The sequence below is a fragment of the Juglans microcarpa x Juglans regia genome, chromosome 1S, assembly GCF_004785595.1.
Source record: "Juglans microcarpa x Juglans regia isolate MS1-56 chromosome 1S, Jm3101_v1.0, whole genome shotgun sequence".
In the NCBI taxonomy this organism is placed as follows: domain Eukaryota; kingdom Viridiplantae; phylum Streptophyta; class Magnoliopsida; order Fagales; family Juglandaceae; genus Juglans; species Juglans microcarpa x Juglans regia.
Window position 1 is genome coordinate 8,759,363 of NC_054595.1, and position 14,680 is coordinate 8,774,042.

Here is a 14,680-nt window from a genome sequence, read left to right on the forward strand (position 1 = left end):
ATGGACTGATGAATGAAAAGAATGAATGGAAATGAATGAAAGGAATGAATGAAAGGAAAGGAAGGACTGAAAAGAAAAGAATGTTTTAATGTATGAACCTGCGTAATGGCCATGACTGAATGAATGAATGATGGTACCAATGGACTGAGCAGATTGCAATGCCGGGTAAGTAGTATGGGTAGTGCACCCAGTGCTGCCCCCTGACTAAGGGATTCCTAACTTGTGCCCATGGGCGGAATTTGGTCCAAAAGACAGATAACCCCAACACAAAGGGCGCAACACTGTGTACCAGCAAGAGGAAAAGTGATAAGAATAATTGGATGTACGAAATGTTTTAGTTTTATGAAGGAATGTACAATGTGGGTAATGTTTTGAGAAATGAAAATCTTTTGAAAAGAAAAAAAAATATCACCTTACAATGTTTTTAAAGAAAAGAAAATGTTTTATATAAATATGTATATGAATGAGAAATACATGAATGAAAATCTATGTTAGTATATCTTTACAATATGAAGTAATGCCTAATGAGTATTTGACTCATTATATTTTTATGTATATCCCTCCCCCTCTCAAGAACAAAATGAATAAGAAGCGTCAGAATAGATATGGCCCAAGGAAGAGGTGACAGAAGCCTAGGTATTTTATGTAATGTATGAAACCAGATTTGTAAAAGAACTTTATATTTTTAATTAAGTGAATTCTACTGCAAAACTCTCTTTTAGATTTATAAAGCAGATTTCAATTTTTAACTATGGAATCTTTTATATCCTGGGAAGGGAAAGAAAAGTTTTTAAAAAGTTCAATAATTCCCGTCTCGTTTTCTAAAACTATTTATTTAAGTCTCACTACAAGGACGAGTATTACATCCTAGTTGTTTAGTGTCTGAGGCTAAACCATCACAATGTAAGTACAAGGATCTACTCCAAAAGGCCCATGTTGCAGCAATGAACAACACCGATTCAGGCCAATCTTGGGAAGCTCCTCCAAATGGCTTAAAAATAATATTAAATTGGGATACTGCAATAGACAAAACTAGTAGCAAAGTTGGCAGTGTGGTAGTAGTACATGATCATGAGGGACAAATTTTGGGCACTAAGAGATCTGATAGAATCAAAGTTTTGAAATTCGTTCTGTTTCGGTTGGAATTTTTCTTACCGAAACAGTAACCAACACGAGGTAGATCACTATTCTGTACTAGCTCAAATTCCGACCGTTCTGGCCGGAATGGACATTTTGGTCCGAAATTAAGTTGAATGCCTGGATGAAGTTGAATTAATGGTCATTTTGTAAATGAGTTCAAAAATAAGAGACAAAATGATATTTTTAAGCCCCATTTACTACCCCATCTTCTGATCTCCCCTTTCCGAGACTCTTTCCAAAAATCCCCAAAAGGCCAAAACACTTTTTCCATCTACAACATGTCCCGTGTGTGGCACTATCACATGATTAACTGAATTATAAAATAGTTATAATAATGTCATTATTTGTTCTCTAATATTGAGTTTGTTTTTATTTTCTATTTTTTACTTTTTTCCCGAGTACTTGGTTAATGTAGACTAGAGTTTATGGACAACAATAATTGGTATACATTAATCTTATAATCTAGATTCTTATTGTCTTGTTGATGTAAATGAATGATTATTTTTTTTAACAGTTGAATTGAGAATTTAGACAAGTTTTACATATATGTGTGTTTTTAAGACTTGTACTGATGTTACTTTATAATATAGTTTATATATATAATTTATCTATTTAATGTCTATACTGAAATGGTACACCGAAATGTACCAGTACCAAAATATTTCGTTCCAATACCTTAACCAGAATGGTCACTAAACAGATTTCAAACTTTGGATAGAATCTTATATCATGATGCACTTAATTATTGTCAAATAAATGTTGCTCTAATTATTTCTGGGGATATTGTTAATATTGAAGAGGAACCTATTTGTATTCTTTCTATTGTAATAAGTGAGCATGCTCAATAAAAGTTAATCTTTTTGTAAAAAAAATTGTCCATTATTATTTCTCAAACAAAAAATTAATTTAGAAATACTTACAAATTGCCGGACAAGTAATGATGGTTAATCTCTTTAGTTTGCTTAAATAGAGCATTTTCATCTTGTAAGAGACTATGATTTTCTTATAATAATTAATGTTTAAAACAATTTACTATGTGATAACCATTCAAAGTCTCTCTCTATGATATATCAAAGTGACATAAATTTGATAGTTTTGTTCAATAATTTTATAAGATTAAGAAATGTTTGCTTCAAGGGAATGTGTGTAAAAAGTTCAATTGATAATAAAATTATAAAATTTAGTAAAAAGTTCAATTGAAAATAAAATTATAAAATTTTTTATCACTGTGATCTAGTTCAACATATCTTATGTATAAAAAGTTTTAACCAGAAGTCATCACTAATGTGATCGAGAAATCTGTAACACACCCCAATGCTTGATAAGAATATACTAAGAATCACTCACTTCGAGAGGAGTACCTCAAGCAAAGAAGAAGAATAGAAAAGAAAGTATAAAATTCTAGTAAATTTTCAATAAAAAGTATCTGAGTAGGGAAATGCTCCTTACATAGTGATTCTCGTATTGGGTCTAGCTAGACAACATGGAAATTAAATGCAAAGGATCATTACTGGCTGAGGCCCAATATCTGTTACAACCCAAAGTAAATAAAAGCAACTAATAACATAATTGGAAAATAAACATTGGCCCATGGCCTTCTCGCTTTTAGCTCAGTTTCTTCCTTGGGCTGTGACAAACCCTTTCGTTTCAAAGCACCTTGCCTACAAGGTATTGGTATGCTTCTTTGAATACCTCACACACTCCATGAGTATCGATTTATCCGGTATAGGAAATCGTCTGAATAAATTTAGTGTGTTTGGACAAGTATTGGGAGCAGAGCTTGCAGAAAAATTGTTGTAAGAAACATCTTGTGAGGACCGCCAGCGCAAGGGGACAGACGGTCAATGAAGTTGAGTGGAAAGAAAGATAAGGGACACTCCATTAGTTTGATGAAGAAATTAGATGCGAATGCTGCAAAGTGCAACTAGTCCAACTGGAGGGCGAGCAAGCACCTTGTATAAGGCCTAGCAGATCTATCCCAGTGCAATGTGGAGATGAGCGTCTCGCCTTATGGTAGGCAAGCTAGAAAAGTTGTCCGTCGTGAAGGCGAGAATGAGGAGCTGAAGAGCTAGTGGCTCTAATGAGACAAGAGCTGCTCGCCCAAGGCAAGCAATGATTTAGGATAAGCTAGAGTAGACATGGGAGCTTTCCGGAACAACACGAAAAATGCTTAGAAGAGTGGCAGTGTCGTATGCAAAGAAGCCCACACTCCACTTGAAGGGTCACATCATTTGAACCCAGAGGTATGACCCAACGCCACTTGGAAGACCCTTATTGAAGGAAGGACTGAGGAGTTGGTAGGCCATAAGGAAGTGCGGACCATGCCCTGGTCATTTGTCTCTGTCATCCTGCAGTATGACAGATAAGGCTAAAGGTCTCTGTCAGAAATATGTAAGAAGGACGACTGACAGTCACACCCTATAAAAAGGAACTTGGACGTGGGACAAAATCTCACTTTTGAAATCCTAGACACTTGAGAACTCATGGAGTCGAATTCTTCAAAAGAGCAAGGAAGAAGCGGTGTAGTGAAATAACGAACCCAACGCTGTGAGGTAGGTTTGCTTCTAAGAAAATATTGGGGAATGTGGGGGTGAATATTGTATGTAAGAGGAATTTGCATGTTCTGTAACCTTCCCATTTCTGAACATGAATAAATCTGTTTTGATCATTATGTTTATCTTTTGTTCATTTCCTGTTTTCGAAGACTTTCAATATGTTTGTTGTTTTCATTGATTTATGATTAAACTATCGTCTCTGTGAAAGAGAGGGAGAGAGAGAGAGGGAGAGAGACATGTGTCAACAATCATAGGGTAGGATAGAGTTTCCTGGGGCATTCCTGTGAGACGTCGCCACAAGTTTCATATAGGTAGAGGGTGTCCACGTGAATAATTGGGGTGGAACAGTATCATGTTAGCCTCACCTGATAGTCGGGATGTAGAATCCCTCAGCGTATCACGTGTTGGTGTCTTTGAGTTAGTTGGCCAGATAGACATTTCCCTGATGCAACATGTTGTCTCTATGTGAGAGTTTACTTGTGTTGGGGTCCAGGGGAGCTGACTTGCACCACCTCGGTCAGGTATAAGGGACTTCCTCAATTTTGAACGGTGGAGCGGCTCATCCCCTATTTGCCCATCAGGCAACGTATGTCTATGTGACGAATATCTATGTGAATCTGTGTGATGATAGTTGTGCCTTTGGAACCAATATGATTTTATGGATTTGACCTATTGAAGCTAAGGGTGATTTCTCACCTAAATAATATTTGTACTTTAAAACACATTGCATAAGAAGAAAATTCCTTGAAGGGTGATTCCTCGTTATCCTTATATATATAAATGTATTTCATTAAGAGGGTGATTTCTCGCCAATAATATGTATATGTGTCATTTCACTATTTACATGAAATTGTTCATGACATATTCAGGAGCATTATCTATCATTAGTAGTCTTTGTCATAACTGCCTATAACCTACATATGGTTTCATCCTTTAGACCATAGACTTTGATGCAGAGTTAGAACTAGGAGTAATACCCAAGGAAGAAGAGCCAATCTCACTCAAACCCTGAGAACAGAGGCTTTTCTCTATCATAGGAGCCATGCATCATTTTGAGTTGTACTTAATCTTTTCAAAGGAGCAACCTATTATATTTAGTATGCCGCCCATTAGGTGATGAACAAACTATTTGGGTTGTATGTATCTCTAAGTTAATATTTATGAGGAATGAAAATAATTATTTCTATGATGCGTTTTAAATTTTTGGTACTACAAGGTCTAGTTTACTGACTAAACCTCTATCTTTTCCACTATGATTCTATATCTGAAACAACGTGCACTTCCATCTAGATGAGGTAGGCCAATTCCTGACCAAACCCTGAGTGTTGACCATTTGGCTAGCACCCTTGTCACCCCAGAACCTTGCCAAGACCTTTACACAAGGGACGAGGCATCTAGTTGGTAGTGGTAATCTTTTCCCAGGATCCATTCTTTGCAAAATGCACATATCCCTCTATGGTGCCATTCTACTAAAGATACAATCTTAAAATGCCTTAACCTGATCCCTCCATGCTTATCATCTTGAAGCCAACTTACAATAGGCACTTTGTTGCCTGAATCATTTGGTGTTTTAGGCGTCTCAACATGGAGAATTTCTTTCATCTTCTTTTGTTCTTCTTCATCTCCAAAACTAGTGTCCAAAAGAAGTACATCTTGTCCTGCAGAGACAGCTAAAATAGGAAGCTCATGCAACAGATTCCATGCTACACACTTAATTGTTTCACCAATCTCTCAGACTTTAAGACATCTACCAGTTTCAACTTCCCAGATTCGCATATTTCCATCAAGAGAACCTGAAGCAACCCATTGCCCAAAAGCTTCAATGGAAATTGACAGCAGACATCCTTATTACCTTTGTACTCGAGACATCTTTGTTGCCTTTGTACTCAAGATGACATGTTATGGGGTAAGACTTAAGATCTTTCCTACTTGGCAACTTGACCTTCAAGGATTTACGATCAATATTAATACATTTTTTTACAGACTCATGAGCACAAATATAGGTCCAAACAACGTTAAAAAATGTCCTTAACATCATTATCATATGTTGAGATACTTCTCAAAGACATATACCTTCTAGGTAGAAACTTCGACCGATGTTCCTCGTAAATCAGTTGATAAGAATTAATTTCTTCTTGTGTTGGGATTTATTCCAAAGAAGGCTTGTACGATCCCTCATGGCCTGGCAATTTTGTCTTCAATGCAGGAATTTAGGCTAAATGATTAGCCTTTTCTGTTGAGCTGGAATCATATCCCCACCACAAATATAAATGTTGTTCTTCCTTTGTCTTGTCAAACCTAATTACACCAATTTCCCTAACAAGCTTAACAACCTTCTTATTTTCCCATTTTGAAGGAATGAATCGCCTATTCGGCTCCGGAGCATTTGAGAGTGGGTGCTTGGCATCATCCCATTTAAACCACTCAATATAAGGCGCCTAAGGATCAAAGTCAACATGTGGTGACTTCCCTTTGAGTAATCTGCGAACAAAAGCCTCAGATCTTTTCGCGTCACCTTTACTTCCTCATCATTGAGCCAATTTTTGGAGTCATCAGCACTCACAAGAAACAAATCCAATTTATCTTTAGTTCTTTCTTCTTAACCTTCTTCCCAACAAGGTCATATCCAATATGGGCCTCGTCCAAGCCATTGTCATCATCTGAGTTGGCAATGCCCTAATCTCCAGATGATCCGAGTCACCAGCCTCTAAGAAATCCGGGGAAGGGGGGATATGTTCACTCGGTTCCCTCTCTTAGTAATTTCATCAAACAACTTCTTTGCTCTAACCAAATCTCCAACCACATTTGGGATATCCCTATAGACTCTGCTTCCTGTCATAAAGACCCTACTTAAGCTTGTGTAATTCCGATTATGCCACTGAAAGGCCCGACCAAAGATGGATTATCGACGAACACGAGCTTTTTGAGAGTGGACAAGAAACTCGACAAAGCGACATGAGAGAATGAAACACCCTGCATTGCCCTGTTGAAGCATTTATAGAAAAAGAGCTTGCAGAGAAACTTAAGGAGGTGAAGAAGAGTTGGTTGAGGGCAGAGAACTTTGGGGAGCAAGGCGGGTTGGGAGCGCAGTCCGAGAAGTACCGAAGGTGAGCTAGGTGGCATGGACCGTTTCGTTGGCCTCGTCTTCAATGTCAGAGAAGTAGTCACGGATGACACCGTGCGGGGCGGTGGAGCACAAATCGTCGGAGAAGAGGGAGCATCAAGCGATGGTGAGGTTGATGGAGTGGAGGACCTTGTAGGCATCGTCTTGCTCAGTCGGGTTCAATAGAGGTTGCTGCTGATGCGAAACAATGACGAGGGATAATAGTGTCGAAAGGAAGACAAGGGAAAAACCAAAAACTAAAAGGAATGGAGAGTGGGTTAAGCTTCTAAGAATGAGTTTTCGTGGTGAAAACAGAGAGTTGTAGAAGCGTTGGCGGTCATGGAAGAGAAAGGAGGGTGAGGAGCATAGGCAATGAAAATCGACACCACCAGGGTCAAACTCCCATATGGTGCTATGGATATCAATTTCCTCTGCCTCCCAATCAACTATGGATGAACATCCAGGTCCCTTGAGGAAAAAGCCAGTGGTGGAACCAAGGCTTAATTAGCGGCTGGGGTCGCTTGAGACAGGATTGTTGATGCGCTTGCGGTGGGTTTTGGGGATTGGGTACTCATCATCACATACATTACACATCACACTTATTTTTATTTTTTAATTTTATTTATTTTGGTTTTATTCTTGTTAAATTAATTGAGTTCTTCTATTTATCATCCATACATTACATATTTGTTAAGGAAAAAAAATAAAAAATCATATGTGGTGTGTAGTATAGGGGTGATGAATAAAATTTTTCATCACCTATACTCTCAAAAAATGCTAGGTTTCTAAAATGGGCCTCGAGTTTTTTTTTTTTTTTTTTTAAATAACCTCTTGTATTCAACTGAATAGTCATTCATTAGACCACTAGTTACAAATTCTGCTGCTTCTTCTATCCATACTCTCTCATAATCTAATTGTAGAGCTGCTTTTGCTAATGTGTGTGCAATTGTGTTTTTCTCTCTAAGTACAAATCTCACCTGCCACTCTTTTCTATCATAGAGATATTTATTTATTTCTTGAATGATGTTCCCATAGCTGAAATGGTCTTCCTCTTCATTGTTAACTGTGTTGATAATAACATGTGCATCACCTTCTAGTACCACTTTTGTAAAACTCAAGTCTCTACATAATTCTGTTGTTCTCCATAAGGATAAACTCTCTGTTGTAGCTGGTTGGTGTATAAGCCTTCTTTGATCACACATTGCTGCCAGTACTTCCCCTTTCTCATCTTTGATAATAATTCCAATTCCCACTTTTTTTTTTATCCACTGCTGCATCTCAATTTGTTTTGACAAAATTCTCCTTAAGTTTCTCCCAATGCTAGTTCTTCCTCTCTTAGATGGTTGTGTTATTGGCCCTCTTCCACAACTGGATGGCTGACTGGTATTCTTGGAGGTTTTCCCTTGATAATCTAATCACACTAATAGGACTTTTAAACTTGTTGTAAAAAATGAACCCATTCATTATCATCCATAAGGCCCTCATTGTTGTTGTTGTCACTTCCAATTATGCATTTGTTATCATCTCCTTAAGCTTCTCCCACAAGCTGAGGAAATCATCTTTTGCAATTTTTCACTTCTGTATTGAATTTATCATCCCTGCTACTAGACACTGCCATAACAAGTGCATCACTGACTCATCTTCATGGTGACAAATGGGACAGAGGGGATTATCCACAATCTTTTTCTTGAATAAGTTCCTTCTTGTAGCAAGCAAATCATTACCTGTTTTCCATAGAAATATCTTTAATGTTCGAGGGACATTTAGCTCCCATATATTATTCCATTTTCCATCCATCTTGTTTCTCCCTGAATTACTTTTTTCCTCTCAATCTCCACATGATAAGCAGTTTTTACTGTGAATAAACATTTTTCTAAAGGGCTCCATATCAATTTATCTTTTGTACTTACATTACTTAAAGGAATGTTGCAAATCTGCTATACTCCCTCCTGAATAAATATGCTCCTTATCAACTCATCATTTCAATCATTATTTTGCTGGTTGATTAGAACATTCACTTTTGCATCTTCATTTAGTATCGATATTGGAGACTAAACTTTAAAGGAAACTATTTTGGACAACCACTTGTGCCCCCATATTTTGATTTTGTGATCATTACCCACCCTCCATTTCAGACCCTCTTTCAACAGTCCCAAAGCTCCCCACACACTCCTCCAAATAAGTGATGATATATCTCCCAGTTTAGTATCCAGCATGGATTTTTTTTTTTTAAAAGTATTTCTCTTTGTAGATCACTGCCACCAAGCTGTTAGGATTCTTGATAAATCCCCAGCCTTGCTTAGCTAACAAAGCCATATTGAGACTCTCTAAGTCCCTGAATCCTAATCCTCCATTCCCTTTCTATTTTTTCATCTTTTCACAATTCCTTCATTGCACACTACTATTCTTTTGTTGAATACACCACCAAAACTTTGCACATATCACATTTAGCTTCCAACACAATTTTTTGAGAATCTTGAAGACAGTCATGGTATAAGTAGGAATAGCCTGCAATACTGTGTTTATCATGATTTCCTTTCTAGCAGCAGACAGATATACATTCTTCCAATTATTTATTCTTTGCCAAATCCTCTCCTTAATACTTCTAAAGGTATTGTATTTTGATTTGTCTACCATGGTTGATAATCCAAAATATTTTTCAAAGCTACCCCTCACTGCTGCTCCTCCTGCTGTTAGAATATCCATTTTGTCTTCTGTTATAGTGTTGGAACTAAAATAAATGGTTGTCTTATCTCTACTAAAAATTGTTCTGAGGCTTTTTCATATTTAAATAACATCTCTTGTATTTTTAACCATTTATCAAATCTATCCCTTCCAAACAACATGTAATCATCCGCGAATAATAGATGATTAATTCTTGTTCCTCACCTTACTACTGCTACCCCCTCTTGTGTCCCCTTTAGAATTAGATCTATGGAGCAGGGAGCTTAATCCCTCAACACATAGAATAAACAAGTATGAAGACAAGGGATCTCCCTGTCTTAAGCCACTTGAAGGAAATATTCTCTCACCTAGCTTACCATTGATCATTACTGAGTATGACAAAGTTGATACACAAAGCATAATCATCTCTACCCATTTACTACAGAATCCATGATCATCTCTACCCATTTACTACATAATCCTATCTTTCTTATTGTTTTCTCCAAAAAAGCCCACTTTATTCTGTCATATGCTTTTGACATATCTATTTTAATGGTCATACTTCCCTGAGCTCCTTTTTTCCTAACTTTCATTGAGTGCATGACTTTATAAGCTATCATAATATTGTCGGTTATCAATCTCCCTGGTATGAAAGCACTTTAATTGAGAGATATGATATTTGTCAATACTTTCTTAAGTCTATCAGCCAACACCTTTGACAGAATTTTATACAAGACATTACACAAACTAATTGGCCTATACTCACTTGTACATATGAGACTCTTTGTTTTAAGAATAAGCACAATGTGAGTAAAGTTCACTAAAGGATTTAAAACATTACCATTCAAACAAGCAAGTACAGCTGAGCTCATCTCTTCTCCAATTATGCTCCAATGATTTTGAAAAAAGCAAGCTCCAAAGCCATCAGGCTCAAGTGGTTTGAGTGGAACCATCTGGTTTATAGCAACTTCCACCTCCTCTATGGTGTAATCTTTGACAAGATCACATTCATCTCTTTGGAAACTCTGATCTCTAGATTCTTTAGATAATCCTCAATCTCAACTGTACATGGCTGAGAAGAAGTAAATAAATTTTCAAAGTAGGATTTAAATGCTTCTTCAACTTCCTTTGGCCTTGAAAAGCTTCTGTTTTGATCATCAACTACATGCTTTATTAGATTCTTCTTTTTCCTATGGCTTGCACATGCATGAAAGAACCTAGTATTTCTGTCTCCATAGTAATACTAATTCCTCTTTGCCCTTTGTCTCCATTTCAAATCTTCCTTATCAAGCAATACTCCTATCTCCCTTTGAATCTTTTTAATACTCTTCGAGTTATACCCATTCTCTTCATATTGTAACTGTTTTAGTTCTTCTGTTTTTCCTTCCAACTCCTTCCATTTCTCTGCTCTTAAATGTTTGTTCTATCTAACTAAAGCCCCTATGCTTCCTTCCATCAACTTCTGTACCTTATACATTTGCTCTCTACTTTATGGTTGATTACTCCATACTCTCTTCAACACCTCTTCACACTATTTCTCAAGTGCCCAACTTGCTTCGTATCTGAACAATTTCCTCCCTCTCCACTCACATTTACTAGCCTGACTTGTAGATAATAGAATGAGTTTATGATCAGAGCTACTTGCTACTAATACTTCCATTGATTTATCATTAAAAACTTCTAATCATTTCGCATTTGCAAAAACACTATCTAGCATTTCTTTAGTAAAAGAATCATATTCATGTTTGTTGATCCAAGGAAATTTGTCCCATCTCTAACCCAGGTCAAACAATTCCCCTTTCTCTAATGCTTCTTTAAATCTGTCCATTTGTCTTTCCTGTCTTATACTACCTCCTCTCTTTTCATCATGTGTTAGGATTTCATTAAAGTCACCAATTACACACCACCCATACTCTCCTATAGGTTTAAGTGCTACTAACAAATTCCAGGCTTTCTCCCTCTTGCTTGAATCAGGCTCACCATAAAACCCCGTCAGCAACCACTTCATATTCCCTTCCTCATTGGTTATCCAAGTCTAATATGCCTCTGTGAATAGTTTATCACTTCTACAGTTGTCATATTATCCCACATCAGTGCTAAATCTCCCCTTCTACCAACTGGTTCAACAACAAAACACCCCTCACAATTCAACCTTCTCTTCACTCTGCTACACTTCACTAAATTTAACTTAGTCTCCATCAAGAAGACTACATTAGGTCTCTTCTCCTTTGCTATATGACAAAGGTCATGAACTGTTTGAGGGTTTCTAAGCCCTTAATAGTTCCAACTTAGTGTTTTCATTCAGATTGGCGAGGCAATATTACAGGCTCCGCCAATTCTTCTATATGGATTTCTTCATTCTCAACACTACTATTTTTTGCTTTTTTACTCCCTTCCAACTCTTCATTCTTGCCCTCCTCCACCCTCATGTTTCTTTTCCCATGTGTATATACACTTGGATTTGATATTCCCTTGCCCTTGCCTCTTGCCCTCCGTTTCCATGCTCCCTTTGTCTGGTTTTTTTATTTATTAATACCCTCACATTTTGAGAGGCCTACCTCTTCTACTTCATTTTCACTTATACATATTTCTTCACTCTCTTCAATCCCTATACTAACTTCCCTTTCCCCTACAACTTTTTTATTGTTTCCATTAATTTTCATATTTCCTTTTTCCTTCCCTTCAAGTCCTTCCTCCCCTACCTCCTAATTACCCAACACTAAATCTATATTACTCTCTCTTGCTTCCACCTTCTTCCGACCCCCATACTTTCCTTCTCCAAAGGAGAATTGTGAACCATCCCGTTGTTCACCCCTTAGTTAGGTCCATTTCAATACTGACCCTTAGAAAATTTTCCCATTTGCTACTATCCTTCTTCACATCTACCTCTTCCACACTACCAACCGACTCACCTATCAGTTTACCTCTTGCTTCATTCATACATGAACCCACATCCTTTCCTTATTGAAGTTCATCCTCTGCAGTGGCATGAAGCCATCATAGAACCTTAAGACAAACAAGTGGTTGGGCCTCCCCTCCCAAATGCGATTGATTCTTGTTAGCTTGATTAGCAAACATGATAACGAATATGTTTGGACTTACCTCTTGAAACTTTGCTTTCTTACTGATCCTCCATACCTTCACCAGAGTGGATTCAATCACATATGGGTTTATACTCCTTTCTATACAGACCTTCCCTACTAGGCTTCTTTCCTCTTTGTAGCTCAACTCTTCTGTTAACTCTTCTCCTATCTCTATTCTTCCTCTTTTGTTAGACACAATTTTCCCCATTCCTCTTCCAGCTCGTTCATCTTCCTCCTCCATAGTTCTTTCTTCTCAGCATTGTTTCGCCACAGCTCGCCCCTCTTGTGGTAACTGCCTCTTCCCACGTTCACCACTATTTTTGCACTCCACCGCTGCTCACCCCGCTCGTGATAACTATCTCTTCCCACATCCACCATTATTTCTGCGTCAAACCTAAATTAGATTAGAATCTTTGTGGTCCCCTAGAAAAAACTTCACCTCTTCCTTTCTAGAGAGAAGATTAAGGATGAGTTTGAATAGAAAGTTCAGATGTAATGTTTTGTTGAAAGTTAAATAAAGTATTGTTAAATATAAATTTTTAATATAATTTTTATTTTTAAATTTGAAAAAGTTGAATTATTTATTATATTTTTATATGAGAATTTAAAAAAGTTGTAATAATGAGATAATATATATTTGTATATCCAAACTCACCTAATACTATGTGCCTCTTGAGTTTGCCCCATGTTTGGTACGTGTTTTCACTTTTTTTTTCCTCAAATAATAGCAAGGCAATGTAGGGTTGGGGTGAAAACCGACGTCGTCGGCGCGGTTTTTGGACAAAACCGACGCCGACCGACGTCTGAAAAAACAAAGGAGGCCATCGACCGTAATTGGTCGGGAGGAGGAAACCGATCGAGGCGGTTCTCTGGTGGTTCTCGGTCGATGTCGGTTCTCTGGCGCTTCTACTGAGAGAATAATGAGAGAGATTGAGCGAGAGAGAGAGAGAGAGGGTTGCATAGGAGAGAGAGAGAGAGTTATAGAGGAGAGAGAGAGAGAGTTGCAGAGATTGGATTTGGAAGAAAAAAGGGCTGGGGAAGAAGACGACTCATCTCGAAACGACGCCGTTCCACTTAAGTTTAAGTGGAACGGCGTCATTTGAGACTTATTTTTTTTCTTACGTCCTTAATAAAACGACGTTGTTTGGTTTAATGCCAAACGACGTCGTTTCCATTATCTGTTGTAATACTTATTAACATAAACGACGCCGTTCTACTTAAACTTAAGTGGAACGACGTCGTTTCGATAAGGGTATATTTAAAAAAAAAAAAAAGATTTTATTATATCGGTCGGTTTAGCGGTTCGGTCCAGCTTCAAACCGAGACCGAATCACTGAACGTCGGTTTCTTCAAATTACCACCGCATGCCGACTGGTTCTCTATCGGTTCCGGCCAGTTCCTGACGCAACCAGTCGGTTCGCATCGATGGCGGCCGATGGCGTCGGTTTCTGTACAGCCTACTGTAAGGGTAAAGTCGAGGCTGGGGCACATTTGGGACAGCGTGCTTATACTCTTATATCATTTTTAATTCACTGTATAACATTTTTATAATTTTTGAATTTTATTTAAAAAATTTTAAAAATTAATGACCAGACCATCACATCAAAGTTAATGATAGTTTTTAGTTTTTAAAGTTCATTTTATATTTAGAATTAATTTCAATTAATCTTATTTAATTATTATAAATTTTTAATTCTTTATATAAAATTATAATAAATAATTTAATTCTTTTAAAATTTAAAATAATAATAATATTAAAAAATAATATTTTATTCAATTTTTAATTTTTATATTAACTCATTTAATCTCATTTCATTTTACTATCTAAATTATTATTTTTTATTTTTTTATTCTTTCTAATTTCTTATTTATTTTTTTTGGCTTTTCGTTATTTTTATGTTTTCTTATTTTTAACTTTTCCAAAGCCCGTTTGATTTTTCTTTTGGCACCGTTGAGGTGGAAGTTTTCTGCCCTGAAGTTTTTAGACGCATTTTAGATAATAAGTTGAGATTAAGGGTGCGTTTGGTTACTAAATTCACCTCAATTCATCTTAATTTATCATTATAATTTTTTCAAATTTCAATACAAAATATAATAAACAATTCAACTTTTTTAAATTTTAAAATAATAATAAT

At 36.8% G+C, this 14,680-nt stretch overlaps 1 pseudogene; it reads right to left on the reverse strand.

Annotated features, from left to right (window-relative positions):
* Positions 1-5,069: 5,069 nt before the first annotated feature.
* LOC121247282 lies at positions 5,070-12,786 on the reverse strand (annotated as a pseudogene).
* Positions 12,787-14,680: the final 1,894 nt, after the last annotated feature.